The sequence below is a fragment of the Chanodichthys erythropterus genome, chromosome 4 (genome assembly GCF_024489055.1).
Source record: "Chanodichthys erythropterus isolate Z2021 chromosome 4, ASM2448905v1, whole genome shotgun sequence".
In the NCBI taxonomy this organism is placed as follows: domain Eukaryota; kingdom Metazoa; phylum Chordata; class Actinopteri; order Cypriniformes; family Xenocyprididae; genus Chanodichthys; species Chanodichthys erythropterus.
The window spans coordinates 30,328,731-30,345,304 of NC_090224.1; the positions used below are offsets into that span (position 1 = coordinate 30,328,731).

Below are 16,574 nucleotides of genomic sequence, written 5' to 3' on the forward strand. Positions count from 1 at the left end.
AGAGCAATCAACCTTAACTTCAGGCGAGCAGGCTCAGAAGTTGGGAATACGTGGAAAATCACATAGATTTTGTTACCATTGCCATGCATTATACGACTGACAGATTCATTTCAAAAATCATCATTTGTGTTCTACTGAAGAAACAAAGTCACCTATATCTTGGATGCCCTGGAAAAGCAGATAAATATCAACATAAAAAGCCTTAATTAACATCAAATTTTCATTTTTGGGTAAACTATCCCTTTAAATGCAGCTCAGACGTGACATGAATGGCTTTAAACAGCAATTATAATTGCATTAATTATGTTAAGAGATTAATGTTTTAAATATAACATTTTTATTGTAGAAATATTGAGTGATTGAAAAAAATGAAAAAAATAGGCTACTTTTTAAATGAAACTAAAACCGCAAGTAAGTGATGTCTTAATGAGTGAGTTGAATCCTTCAATCAACCAATTCATTCAAATATGCAGATTCTTTGAGGAACAAAACACTGTGTTGCTTGGAGATGCAGCGATTCTGCAAAAACAAAATGTGTTGCGTCTATAAAATTTGTTGTTTATTGAACTGTTGTATAAAAACTGTCAGATTTGCGATCATACAGATGTTCGTAAAAACAGCACTCTTGCTTGTGTGATAACTCCTATATCATATGCTTATGTTATTAATATAAAAAACAGGAACTCTTTAAATGGGTATTTTTTATCATTTTGATGACATTCCTGCCCCTCTATAGTGTTGATGGCAGTGAGATGGGAGAGAGTGCTCCGAACTCTTCAGATCGCATAATTTAGTGGAAAACTAATAGAAATGATCATTCTCTGTAAAAAAAAATAAGGCATGGACATATGTGAATTGATCAATATCTTTTAAAATGTGTGCTTGTTTGGGCTAAAAGCCTTAGTAGAGCTGTTTAAACTGCCATGTGATCACAAATAAATTGGAGCAAATGAGTTTCAATACTTGTGTCCTCCTTCTATGTGAAATAATGATACCAGTTTATGCCATTTGATTATAGCCTCGCAGTGCGCAGTCGGAGGCTGTTAGCCCCGGCTGGCCCGTTTATAGCCCTCGCTCGCATTGACTTGACAGTGGAAATGTGGCTAATAATTTCTGACTGGCAATGGAATATAACTGAACAAATCTAACGAACGTAAACGGGTAAAGGCGGGGCCCATAGGCTGCAGCCCAGTAAAGCCTAAAGTCCAACCATGTGTGTATATGCTATAAGCAAAATTATTGATGATTAATTTTGCATTAATGGGTGTATTCAAATTTATGTCCAGTTAAATGCTCTCTAGACTGTCCCTCCCTAACATCCCCTGCTCGAATTCTCATTCAATTCTATGGCCATTACTCAGTATGCAATTTCAGTTCTGCCGTTTTTGCTCATGGTCACTTTGGATAAACTTTTGAGCTAATCACCTGAGCTGTAAATGCCATTTGACTCACCTTGGAGCCTCAAAATTATTTCCAGTTTCAATTGGAAATACATCAACACTATATAGGGTGCTGAAAGCAGTGTTTTTCTTTAAGCAGTTTTTTTCATTTCAACATGTCTAGACAATATTTTTGAGCATCATGTGTATGTATTTCAAGTCTTGTGAATCCATATGACAGATTTGTATGAGAAACATTCTTAGGTCATCATTTTAATAAAAAGCATCCACCATAGTTCTCAAATTTAATTTGCGAGTGCAAATTTTCAAATCTGGTGTTTGCAAAATTTCTACTTTTGTGTTCCACTAAAAAAAGAAAGAAAGAAAAGAACAGGGGAAAAAGTGTTTGGAACAACAGAATTGTTTTTGGGTGAAAAATTCTTTTTATGATAAAGCAACTGTGAATTGTTTCTATTTGAATGTTCTGGATCTGTCACAACACATAATGAGCTGCCTACCTTGACAGAATTTTTGTGGTGCATGATCCCCAAGAATGTTGTCTATAGGAAGCCTACAGTAATTGGTTGGCTGTCTGTGTGTCTGCCAGGCACATGTAGTCTTGATTCTTGCTTTGTTTGATTTATTCTTTTCCATCAGTATTAGAACTGGATGCACTCATGAACCTTCACACAGCGACACACTGTAACCCTCCTACAAATCGTACACACTAACTGTTCCATCTGGAAAAATTAAGTAGGCTTAGTGGGATGTGTGGCATCTATTTCAGGGTTGGTGGAAATCACACACATAATGTCTTTCTCTGCCTCTCTCTGGAGAAGTAGTTAGTAAGTAGGAATTACTTAAAGGGGTCATGACATGAGAAATCAAATTTTCCTTGATCTTTTGTCATATAAGAGGTCTTTGTTCCAGTAAAACATCCTTCAAGTTTCATACTGTAGCTTAAAATGCCCTTCTCAATATAAACAAAGCATTCCTTTAGCCAAGCTCCAAAAACAGTTCATTTGGATATTGTGGGTTTTGTGACATCACACAGCACAGGCAAATACATCTGCATATGACTGCCTCCAAAGCAAGACATCGACGAATGGTATTCAGGTATTCAGTGCTTATACTGGATGTGAGCATTGTTCTGACATATCCACGCACATGAGTGTGTCGACAACAGGACAAATGGAAGAGTAAATGAACGTTCACTTTGTTCACAGTTTAAACGGCTCAATTGCGTTTCTGTACAGATTTCATAAGGATCCCAGTGTCAGAAACAAGTGAATGGTTTATTTTTAATGCGATTATGTTTGTTCAAAGCATTTTACTACAGATTGTTTTGTTAACGAGTTTGTGAAGAAAGGTTTGTTAAAAGATAAAACAACTAACTAAATTGGAAACACAGCAACATCGTAACCATAAATGTTTTATATGGATAAAGTTATCAAAACAGTGTAGAGGGGCATTGATACTGTTTCCTATACAATGATGTTAACCAATCAGTGGCTGTTTACTGGCAAGCCTGAAAGGGGGGGTACTGGCAAAGGGGTTTTTCAATAAAACTTGGCTGCCTATACAGTAGAAAGTTTAAGTTTTTTTTTTTTTTTTTTTTTTTAAGTCAGGGCTCCCTTACTTCAGAAAACAGAGAAAAAAAGGATGTTGTCTTCCCTTTTGACAAATAGGTAGGAGAACTTCAACACCCATATTGCACTGGGTATGTTGCCTTCCAAGGCCACTCCCACCACTCTGCTATGAATACGCTTACCACAGTCGAAAACTGCTAGGAAGCACTTCTTGGCAAAATTTTAGTCAATATGGTGTCAACTTGTATTGTCCTGGGTGCAAGAATTTAAAGAGTAAATGTTTAGCGGCAGAGAGTTACTTTTGGTTTCCAGAAGGATCCAGCAAGTTGTAGGCAGTGGCTAAAGGCTGCCAAGAGTTTTGAATAGCTACAGAGAGAATGCCATGATGGAAAATCTGGAAAAACCCTACATGTGTGATTGCTAAGGAGCGTCACCTGTTGACTGCACCGGACTCGTATTTCTCACGGAGGAGCTCCGGAAGCATAAAGGGCGGAGCGACAACATTGAAGGACAAGAGAGGACCAGGCCTGGACTTTTGTTTTTACATAAAGATTAGCTTTTTAGATTAGCTTAGTTTCGTTTTGTTGTTTGTCTATTTTGATATATATTAAAGTCTGTTTGAATGTTCGCCGGTTCCTGATTCCTCCTTCCCTGATCTACTAACCTTGTTACATCAACATTTCAGACTGGATGACCACGAACAGTGTTTTAGGCCAAATGGTCAGAACCGCCCATCCAAAGCCTGCTCCAAATTTACCAAAAAACCCCACAGTGAAATGTACCACATAAAAAAATAATGCTCAACTGAAAGTTGCCAAAGTTGAAATGGTGAATTAGTTGTTGATTTTTGAAAATTTGTTTTCTCAGCTCATGATCCCTTTAAAGTCCAAAACATGTCATCCAGTGGACTTTTGCTGACAAATAAATGTGAATTCTCAGTCCAGGTACCACGGAGAATGAGTAAATATTGTTCATTTACTTATACTTACAGGCATTGTAACAATACAAAGCGGGTTGAAAATATGTGAAGTTTAACTTTAATGGAGCTGCCCCTTAAAAACAGATAAATTTGGAAGCACTCATGCACCATTTCTGTCATTGACAAAACATTGTTTTGGTATTTACTGGTGGAATTGTCGAAACACTGCATGAAACCACTTCCAGGACATTGTCATGTTCTCCTTAACCACAAAAGCAGTTTGCAACTCACATGTACATTTTTGCTCCATTTTGAAATGCTTCAAAAAAAAAAAAAAAAGGCATTAACCAAATGCTCCTTGATGTGCATGTTGAAATAAATTGTGTAAATGCTTAGCACAAAGGAGAAACCATATCTATAATGTGCATGACTTACTTAGTGTTCACAAAGGAAGCAGCTGAATGAAGCAGCTGTTCACAACATCAGCATGCAGAACCCTGGAAAGGTAACCGTGGAAACACAGATGACCGTTCTGAACATTCTGGTGTTTTATTCCACTTGCTCTTCTAACTAGGCTGTACCTTTAAGCTGGAGCATTTGTTGAAGTGAAAATATCTTGGTTTTTTTTCTAGGTAGTGTCATGTCATCCTGTTTTGCTCACCCTCTGTCAGATGTGTTCTCTGAGCAGACTTATGGGGCTCATCTCATAGAGGCGTGCTTATGCCATCAGACATTGCCTTAACTGCCCTTCCTGCAGCAGCAGTCTATAAATGTTCTAGAGTCTGTATTCCAAACTGTGTAAGGTAAATGTCAGAGACTTTATTCTAATACTGCAGGCAAAATGTCACATGTTGAGGAACAGAGCAGAACAAAGACAGCAGTGTGTGTGTTTGCTATTGAGATATAGAAACACACTTTACTGATTTCTGCTTGAAAAATCAATAGTAGAACCGATGAGATGTGTAGATTATGTAATTTTTGTACCACTAGTGCCACCAAACAGACATCTGTTTCCCATTCAACAATGTAACTTGCTGCTTAATTACCAAAGTATGATGCATCTTTGGAGACTTTGGAGTTTTGGAGTTTGTCTCACATTGATTGTTCGTACCATGTTGGTTCAACAATCTAGAACTGTCATTATTGATGCCACACTTGTCAGTCTAATCAATCTAATCACTAATCAGTCAGTTCAAGGTTGAATTAATGTCAGATTATTGCTGTAAATAATAGGGCTGCAATATTATATAATATATATATTATTGCAATATTTTGTTTTTCAGTGATATGAACCAGATGACTAGATTAGCTCTATTTGGAAAGAATTAATCATTCTAGAATGACTGGGGTGATTTTGTAGGGGAGTGCATCTGCATAGGAAATAATAAACGGATTACAAGCATAGATAAATACAATAGAATAAATGCTTTATGTTTTTCAGATTTTTCAGCAGGAATATTAGGCTGCTGTCACTTTAAGACTGAATGCACAGATCCGATATAATGATACAAATCGGTTTTCTTTTTCAATGGTTTACGTTCAAGTAAGCAATAAGCGACTGTGTTTACGAGGATGCTCTTCGAGATGGGCATTTTGACATAATTTTGCATGTATTTGTCCGTTCAAGCACAAATAGGCGCATAAACGAACAGGGTTTGCTTGCTGTCTGTGCGCCTCTGTGTGTGTCTTCTTGCACTTGAATGGTCCAAAATTGATTGATTATCCCGAGTGCAACTAAATGGTCACATTTTGCCACCTTTTTTCCTGCCGATGCGACCAAACTTTGTTAGAGGTCGCACTGGTGTCACTACCAATTTGCCTACGTGATAAGCGCTGCCATTTCTGTTGCGTATGCAAACATTAAATGGTAAACGCGCCACAAGCAGAAAGAAACAGCGCTGCTTGTTTGAAGTGTGCAACATCATTTGTCAGCTCTGTCCAAAAGACAGCTCAGCACAAGCTTTAGAGTGAGTGCGTATACTTGCAGACCGGTCTCGATCACATGACCACTAACAGCTCTGCAAAATGAGAGGTGTTCTACAGTAGAAACGCTAACTGTAACCGTGGTAGAAACATGTAAACATGAAACTATGTGCATTTGCAGACATGACAATATTATTATCACAAATGTTCTCAAATGTTAATGTGGAGCCCTGGCTTGCTTATTTTGCTTAAGAACATGGTCTATTTAAGTCCACATGTCATACTAACAAGAAACCATGCTTATTATCACAGGCTGAGAGCTGTAGTTCCAACCACACAACTTTGCTATGCTGTTTGCGAATGATTGAAGCTATGAATTTAGGGCACAAAGAATCATTGAACTATGTTGGTAATGATATAGTTGGCTAAAGAGGCAGTCACACTACACTTTGACTTCCATTCCATTGACTTCCATTCATACGCATGCGAATGCGTCAGACCACAAACGCAAGTTCACGCATTTCGCTGCATTCCAAAGTTCAAGTCTGGCGAACTCTGAGCTGCGAATTCGCATCACGTAAAGATGTGTGACCAGTAGAAGATTGTTATATGTTGAATTCAAAAGACGCTGCAGAGTGTGTCATCATATCACGACCATTGCAGTGTCTGAAGAAATTTTGCATGCTTAAAGTCTTGTGTGATTGCAGCTTAAAGCTTTAGGGAAACACAACCATGAATAGCAAAAATAGTAGTAGTCCCACCCCAAAGTCATGCCATTGGTTGAACCAGTGTTGCAGTGTTTAGAGCCTAAGTGTTTACACTTCTAAGGGAAATCATCATACAAATGATTTATTATAGTTGTCCTTGCATATTAAATTGGGAAAGGAGAAGGTATTTTAACATCAAAATATTTCACTTTACCTTCACCAAATGTGTTTAAGGAAAGTGTCACCCAATTATAAATACAGAAATGCAAACAGAAAGCCCATTCAGCAGTGCTTAAAGCAATAACTTCACCACCCAAAAAAATTAAACTTGTGGCAAATTTTGTCATGATTTACTCACCCACATGTTCTGGTATTTACTTTATTGTTGTTGTACTTTTTATTTTTATCTTGAAGATTCTTAGGATTTTTAGGATAAAATGGATATTAGAGGTATTTATCTTTTGATCCAGCTGTTCTTTCAGTCTGTGCGGTTGACCAGTGGAAAGTCTAGAGTGGGTCAGATTAATTCGTCTCAGCTGCCCCACTCCTGGCCTCTGCTGAGGTCATCACATATCACCACGGCCCACGGTGCACTGCTCTGCCCTTGCGTAGGGAGCGTATGCCTGTTCTTTGAGAGAGACCATCAGCCAATCCATAGAGACACTTAACAATTGGCCACTTTGTTGCCTTAGGCCAGAAACATACTTTACACAAGTATGCAAATGTGAACGCGAAATGTTTGGCCTGGGCATATTAAGCGACAAAAATGTCAGATAGAACCTTATAATTCCATGGTGACAGTGTGTATATTTTGGGCCTTAATGTCATGGTGTTTCATTAAACAAGTTCCTCATGACCTCATTTTCAGAAGAAGTTCCGTAGCTCTGTGTAAAAATACTATTCGGCCACATATGTTTCTATTCTGGGAAATTTCCTGTGAAATTTACTCCAGTCTATTTCAGTAGCATCGCATGTTCAAATGAAATGATCAAATCAACAGCCAGTTTGTCCTCAATTAACATAAACAAGTGGAGGAAAATTTTTTTTTTGTAAACTATTATGTCTATATATATTATATTATATTATAGTATAGTATTACTATTATGTCTATTGTGTCATTAATCAAACAACAGTGTTTACAAGAAATAAGAAAACATGACTTTTCCAGAAAAATACTTTCATGCCATCCTTAAATAATAATTTGTTAAAGGGTTAGTTCACCCAGAAATAAATGTACTGTAATTAATTATGCACCCTCATGTTGTTCCACAGCTGTAAAGCCTTCGTTCATATTCAGAACACAAATGAAGATATTTTTAATGAATTCCAAGAGCTTTCTGACCCCCCATAGACAGCAACTCAATTACCACTTTCAAGGTCCAGAAAGGTAGTAAAGACATCGTTAAAATAGTCAGTGTGACTACAGTGGTTCAACCTTAAAGGGTTAGTTCACCCAAAAATGAAAATTCTGTCATTTATTACTTACCCTCATGCCGTTCCACACCCGTAAGACCTTCTTTAATCTTCGGAACACAAATTAAACAGTTGAAATCCAATGGCTCAGTGAGGCCTCCATAGGGAGCAATGACACTTCCTCTCTCAAGATCCATAAAGGTGCTAAAAACATATTTAAATCGGTTCATGTGAGTACAGTGGTTCAATATTAATATTATAAGGCAAATAGAATATTTTTGTTGTGCCAAAAAAAACAAAATAACAACTTATTTAGTGATTGCCGATTTCAAAACACTGCTTCAGGAAGATTTGGAGCACAAATCGGTGTATTGAATCATGATTCAGTTTGCGTGTCCAACTGCCAACAGCTTTGGTGCTCCGAACAGCAGATTCGATACACTGATTCATTTGTGCCCCGATGCTTCCTGAAGCAATGTTTTGAAATCGGCCATCGCTAAATAAGTCATTAGTTTGTTTGTTTTTTGGCACTCCAAAAATATTCTCGACGCTTTATAATATTAATATTGAACCACTGTACTCACATGAACCAATTTAAATTTGTTTTTAGTACCTTTATTGAGCTTGAGAGAGGAAGTGTCATTGCTCCCTATGGAGGCCTCACGGAGCCATCGGATTTCAACTAAAATATCTTAATTTGTGTTACGAAGATTAACGAAGGTCTTACGGATGTGGAACGGCATGAGGGTAAGTAATAAATGACAGAATTTTCATTTTTTGGTGAACTAACCCTTTAATTTTATAAAGCGAAAATAAATTGTGTGCAAAAAAATAAAAATTTATTCAATTAAAGGTGCCATCGAGTTGAAAATTGAATTTACCTCGGCATAGTTGAATAACAAGAGTTCAGTACATGGAAATGACATACAGTGAGTCTCAAACTCCATTATTTCCTCCTTCTTATATAAATATGCCCCCAATATTTGCGCATTTCTAATTATGCCTCAAAATAGGCAGTTAAAAAATTAATGAGGTAAAAAAAATCTATGGCATATTTTGAACTGCAACTTCACACATTCAGGGGACATCTTAGACTTATATTACATCTTGTAAAAAAACGTTCGATGGCACCTTTAATATAATTGAATAAAGTCAAGTCTGTCATTAAGTAATTAATGACAGAATTTTCATTTTTGGGTGAAATAACCCTTTAATGTAATATTTGACTGCATGAGACTACTTGTGAGTTTGACTTTATAATTTGTTCAGAATTTATGTTTAAAAGATAGTTGAGGTTTGCAGGGTGTAACATTTTTGTTTGTTGAGAGTGAGAACAAATTTTAAAACTTAAAACTCTTTCTGTGCTGCATTTAGTTACACACACGTCCACAGAGTTAATGGCCAAATATGATTGCAGTTTAGGGTGTTCCTTGTATCTGGATTAAATTAGACAGTCTGGGGGTGAAATATATACCACATGTCTTGGTGGGAAGCTTAGCCTACTAAATTCAAAATATTAAAAAGGAGTCAGATTTACCTCTGTCTTTAGTGATATGGTTTGTCATTATGGTGTGTTTGTGGCTGATTGTGATTGCTGTCTGGGGAGCAGACTTTCTAGAGAGGAATTCAATTAGCTGGAACAGTTTGCTTCCTCACAGTCACCAGGGCCAAATCTGAATCACACAAATACAGCCATTTTTTTCTCTTATCAAACGCTCTCTTTACCTAAACCATGGCTTGTTTGTGTTTGGGTACAAACATTGACTAAATAGTAGGCGTTAATTGGGTATGTGTGGATTAACACTTCAAACTAAAGGTGTGTTCACACTTGTTGTTTGGTTCTTTTGGTACTTTTGGTCTGGGAAAGAAAGAAAATGTTTATTTTAGCCCTCGTCGCTTAGCATTCACACTCATTTTTAACACCGATACAAAAAAACAAAAAAAAAACAACTGCTTGTATGATGTATAGAACCTGTTAGAATGCTCATCTGCAGTTAAGGTGCACATAATTTCTTTAGTACAAACCACAGATGTGGTGGAAAGCTGAGAAGCATCTTAATGTGTGTACACACAATTGACTATCAGTATCACTGTCAGTATGACCACACCTTTATGCAGCAACTATACAGATCTTAAAGGTGTTGGAGCTAGTGTTGTCACTGTACCAATAACAATACAATTTTTAGTATCATAGCTAGGTACCAAAAACTGTTGGAACTTTTTAACTATTTTATTTAACTGTGTGAAAAAATAATCAAGTTAATTAATAATAGTACTTATAATTATTATAAGTAAATAACACATTATAAATAACAATCCTATTAGGATTTACTCTGCATTTACTCTCCAACACTTTAGATACATTCTCTATTTCAGGGGTAACACTTCACAATAAGGTTCATTAGATAACATTAGTTAACTAGTTAACATGAACTAATAATGAACTGCCTTTACACAGTATTTATTAATATTTGTTAATGTTAATTTCAACATTTTCTAATACATTATTAAAATCTTGTTAACATCAGTTAATGCAGTGCGAACTAACATGAACAAACAATGAACAACTGTTTTCATTAACTAACATTAAAGAAGATTAGTAAATCAGTAACAAATGTACATTAACTAAGGTTTAACTAATGGACCTTATTGTAAATTGTTACCATTTTTTTTTTTTTTTTTTTTTTTGTCCCTTCTGTTGTCATGGTTATCAGTGTCAATCAGTAAAATTTCAGATTCAGTACTGCATTTAAATATCGTTGCGTACTTAACAACATGGAAAAAAACATATTCCAAATGTGAATGGATTATATACAGAAAGCAAGTAAGTTATAATCACAGAAGCTGTCAATCACTCCAGTTTGGCACAAGCTGACTGACTGAGTTTTGCACTTTTGCGAAAACTCCTGATAAAATCAGTGAAGTTCACTACACTACACAATTAATCTCTTATTTACATAATGTTAGTTATTAGGAAGGTAGTTGTGAATGTGCAGGAATCAAGAAGCTTTTGTTTTTTTCCTAAGATGCATTTAAAAAAAAAAAAAAAATTGGGGGCATTAGTGATGATATAAACAGAAAACACACCTTGAAGGGTTAGTTCACCCAAAAATGAAAATGATGTAATTTATTACTCAACCTCACGTTGTTCTACACCCGTAAGACCTTCGTTCGTTTTCCGAAAACAAATTATGATATTTTTCATGAAATCCGATGGCTCAGTGAGGCCTCTATTGCCAGCAATGTCACTGAACCTTTCAAGATCCATAAAGGTACTAAAATATATTTAAAACAGTTCATGTGATTACAGTGGTTCTATCTTAATATTATAAAGCGACGAGAATACTTTTGGTGAGGTGAAAAAAAAGATTTTTCAACAATATCTAGTGATGGCTGATTTCAAAACACTGCTTCAAAGCTTTACAAATCTTCTGTTTTGAATCAGTGGTATGTAGCGCCAAAGTCACGTGATTTCAGCAGTTTGATACGTGATCCGAACAACAAAAGATTCGGAAAGCTTCAAAGCTTCATGAAGCAGTGTTTTGAAATCGGCCATCACTAGATATTGTTGAAAAGTTATTTTGTTTTGTTTTTTTGTTTTTCTTTATAATATTAAGGTAGAACCACTATACTCACATGAACTTTTTTAAATATGTTTTGAGTACCTTTCTGGATCTTGAGAGGTTTGGTGACATTGCTGGCTGTTTTTTCTTTATCATTATAGTTTGTGTAAAAAAGATATCTGTTTGAAATAGTGAGTTCTAAGTCAATATTACATTGATCAACACTGACAAGCATAACTTAGCTACACTAATATAATTGATTATTCGAAACAAAGGCCAATTTAGAATTATCATTTTCATTTACCGTTTCAGAGTGGATCCAGAATTTTCAGTTTCGACCAAGAATTTCAGTTCAAGAATTTCAATGCGTTACAGGAATTAATAAAATGCTCTATTCCTGTTGAGCTCAGCTACGTCGAATGTTTATATTGTACAGACCCAAACAAAAGACATCTGTTCTTTGTGCATAATTCATGTTGTGTATTGTTTTGCTGTGTTTTAGATCATTCATACGCGTGCGTATGTGTTTGCAGGCAACAGTGCAGCTTTGTGCCTTCAGCAGTGAATATCCTGCCATGCCATTATCAGTCAGTAAATAACATTCATTTGAATGTGAGATTAGTTTTTTCTTTCTCCTGTTGCCTATGGTCTGAGCTGCCCTCTCTCTGACATATAAAGAGTCTGTGTGTGAGTGAATGCTTGCATCCAGCTGAATGCACAACACCCTCAGGACTGCATCTTCACGAGAACCCCACATGATGATAGAGCTGGGGAGAGAAGGACAAATCGAGGATAGAAAAAGAGAGTAGTGCATGCTGGGAATTCACTAGACCTAGAGCAAGGAAGACTGAACATGTGGAGGGAATAAATATCATACAGCCTGACACATACCAGTGTAATTGTGATTTTGATTTTTTTAATTTTTCTGTCTGTTCAGACAGATTGATTTAAGAAGGATTTGTAACTGGGTTTTAAAGGGTTTCCGATTTTTTTTACCATGCAAAAAAAAAAAAAAAAAAAGGTTTGTGGTCATGTATTTGAGTCTAGTTTTTCCAGTACCAGTTTATTTTTATTTGCATTACTTGTAGTTTTCATTTTAGTTTAGGAGAACTTTTCTCCCTAAACAGGTAAAGACAAACATGTAGGGGCACAGTCGAGAAAAAAAGAAAAAAAAAAGGTTTAAAAATGACTACAGAATTCAGTTAAGAAAAAAATACTTGTTACATGACAGAGGACATTAGATGCCTTAAACAGGACTCTCTTAAACAGGACTCCAATGCACATACTCACTAACGGGCAGATAATGAAAGGTTTTCCCTTCTGTGAGCCGTACAGAGTGAGCACTTCCTTTATTTTACATCCAAGCTGTTCTAAAAATATAACTGAACCCTCAATTAAAGATTTTCCTCTGCCTGCTCCACACATGCAATGTCTGGCTGAAGATCTCTGAACCTTAAGGTTGTGTTGGTATCTTTTTTGTGACTAAACAGATATTAGGGCAGCACACATATTTCCATTGAATTTATTTAAAGAATGTGATGTGTGAACATGAGGGACATGCTGTCAGGTTTTAATGTCATTGCTGGGTCTGAATTCAGTTGGGCCAGACAGGTTCTTGGTTACATCCCTCGCTTTTTCGTCTTGTTACTGTATTTACTAATCTTCGTTAACGTTAGTTAATGAAAATACAGTTGTACATTGTTTGTTCATGTTAGTTCACAGTGTATTAATGTGTATTAATGTTAACAAGATTTTAATAATGTATTAGTAAATGTTGAAATTAACAAGAACTTACTAAGAACATTAGTAAATGCTGTATAAGTGTAGTTCATTAAACTAACATGCAGCAAACATGAAACGAGTGTGTCAGTTTGATTTACTTTTTGCAAGAGAGCTGGCATGAATCACTTCTCTGTTAAATTTTAAGAGACCTTTATTAAAAATATAATGAATTTAAACACATTTACAAGGCAGGAATAAACACTAATGATATTTATTCCTGTTTATTTTTTGTATTGTAATACAGAGGAACATGATTGTGACATGGAAAACATTCTTTTGTGTGTATATATATAATATATAAACAGTGCTCAGCGTAATTGATTACACCCCCTTTGAAAAATAACATTTGAAGATTTTTTTTTAGTTTTACTCAAATTAGGCTGATGCAAAAATGAGTACACCCCACTTAAAGTCTCTGGAGCAAAGCTAAATTTTAGAGTACAAATGTCTAATTTAACAAGATTTCAACCACAGGTGAGTCTAATTATTCATTACACAGGTGTCCAGCAAATGGTTGACTATAAAAGGGTGTTACAACCCCTTCCCATTTCATGCTGTCAGCAATGGCACCACATGGAAGAGAAATGTCACAAGACCTGAGAAAGAAAATAATTTCTTTACACCAGAAAGGTGAAGGCTACAAGAAGATCAGCAAAGCTTTACTTATCAGTCAGAATACTGTAGCAAAAGTGGTACAAAAATTTTAAAAAGATTTAACTGCAACCATCTCACAGAGACGTCCAGGTCGTCCACGGAAGTTAACACCCTTGACAGGAGCGTCTTCTGATGACAAGGGTTGAAGAAAATCGGCATGCAAGTTCACTGCAGTTATCTAAAGAAGTAGAAAGCCAAACTGGGGTGACTATTTCCCATGACAAAAAACGGCATACAGAGGAATGGCATGCATGGGTGCCGTCCATGAAAGAAGCCTCTCCTAAAGCCCAGGCACAAAAAAGCCCACCTAGAGTTTGCCAGGGCCCATGCTGACAAAGATGAAGACTACTGGGACTCTATACTCTGAAGTGATGAGACCAAGTGATGAGACCAAGATAAATGTTTTTGGAACTGATGGCTTTAAAACTGTGCCTACAGTGAAACATGGTGGTGGCAGTGTTCTTATGTGGGGCTGCATGAGTGCTGCTGGTGTTGGGGAGTTGCTTTTCATTGATGGCATCATGAATTCACAGATGTACTGCTCTATACTGATAGAGAAGATTCTACCATCACTCCATGCCCTTGGTCGTTGTGCACTTTTCAAACATGGCAATGATCCTAAACACACATCTAAGGCCACTGTTGAATTTCTGAAGAAGAACAGGGTGAAAGTGATTCAGTGGCTCCTGATCTGAACCCAATCGAGCACCTATGGGGAATTCTGAAGAGACAAGTTGAGCATCACTCTCCATCCAGCATCCAGACTCTAAAAGAGGTCATTCTTGAAGAAACGTGTTCATTCCATGCCTAGAAGACTTGGTGCTGTCATTAAAAATGGAGGCCATACAAAGTACTAGATGTTGTAGTTTTTGTTGTGGGGTGTACTAATTTTTGCATCACCCTAATTTGAGTAAAACTGAAAAATGTGTAATCTAAGTTATGTTATTAACCTTACTTTCATGTTATAGGTTAAACAGATGTGATATCTTGTTGAACACAAAGATGGTTTTTTGCCTACTTTCAAACCTAATTAAGAAAATGGGTTTGTCCTAAATATGGCTCTCCTTGGAGGTTAATTTTATTTCAGTCATCTGTGCTTTGCTTTTGCGTGCGTGTTTTGTGGCGAGTTATAGTCTGCAGTGTTATAGCTCTCTTCAGTCTTGGGAGAAGTACATGAATTTGGCCTTTGTTTCTGTCTCAGCATCAGATATCACACTCACAGATTATCTTATCTTCTGAAGCATATTGCAAAAAAAAACAAAAAAACAACAACAACAAGAGTTTACTCAGAATGACAAACCTTAATCTGATTGGCAGGCAAAGTTAATAGATTTTAATCAGTATGCTGGGACTGTATTGACTGATACAATGAGCACTTCTGGGTAAGTTTTTTGAATCTCTAGACATGAATATGAGATTTACTTTGATCTGTTATTGGCTGCGTCCGAAAGCTTAAAAATGCTGCCTTTGGAGGATGCATTCCAAGGTAGGAAGGAATCAAGGCACGTCCAAATCCAATATTAGCATCACTTCCTGTCTCCTGAGATAGCGTCATCTTATCGATTTTTGAAGGCAGCATAGATGTGTCCTTCGCTGTGTTTGATTTCCCACAATCCTGTGCGTACCATTCTGTGACAAATGAGCTAAAAAAAAAAAAGATTGTATTTGAAAGTTGCGGTTGGTGGTCAGGTTGCATGTAAATGTACGTTTTTAAACTTTGATATAATTTCTAATGAGAAATTACTATTGTAGTAATTTAATATTTGCTTAATTATCACCAAAGCACTAAACTGAACTGTTATACTGCCCCAGAAGTCTGTCCAAAATCAATTTCGTGAGGTATCTTCATGCTTAAATGCTGCCTACAAAGTTATTGCCTGATAAGGCAGTGAGGCAACAAAGTTTTCAGACACAGCCTTAAATTGCCACAGTGCACCTGGCACCTGAATGGGCTCAATAAAATGGCAAAATGTGCTTCACACCACTACATGTCTAGATATTCTCCAGGTCATGCTCTTCTGCAACTTTTTTTCATCATTTGATGAATTGCTGTTGTTGTGATAACTAGAAAACATCTTCTTTCAATAAAATTCAGCTTAAAGGGATAGTTCACCCAAAAATGAAAATTCTCTCATTAATTACTCACCCTCATGTCCTTCCTCACCCGTAAGACTTTTCATCTTCAGAACACAAATTAAGAAATTTTTCATAAAATCTGATGGCATAGTGAGGCCTGCATTGCCAGCAAGACAATTAACACTTTCAGTGCCCAGAAAGCTACTAAAGACTTATTTAAAACAGTTAATGTGACTACAGTGGTTAATGTTATGAAGTGAAAAGAATACTTTTTGTGCGCCAAAAAAACCCAAAACAAAATAACGACTTTATTCAACAATATCTAGTGATGGGTCATTTCAAAACACCACTTCATGAAGCTTCAAAGCTTTATGAATCTTTTGTTTGGAATCAGTGGTTCAGAGCATGCATCAAATCGCCAAAGTCATGTCATTTCAGTAAACGAGGCTTCGTTACGTGATAAGTGTATATATTTATTTATCATGCAGCCCAACAGTCAGTCAAAAGTCTAGATATGATTGACTAGGGCTGCATTTGTTTCTGATATATTTGACTCTGTCTGGGTGAGT

General features: G+C 36.4%; 1 protein-coding gene across 3 annotated transcripts in view; it reads left to right on the forward strand.

The window, feature by feature from the left end:
* Positions 1-16,574, forward strand: part of fynb (FYN proto-oncogene, Src family tyrosine kinase b) — a 71,950-nt gene that overhangs the window by 2,026 nt on the left and 53,350 nt on the right. The gene's annotated exons all lie outside the window — the stretch shown is intronic.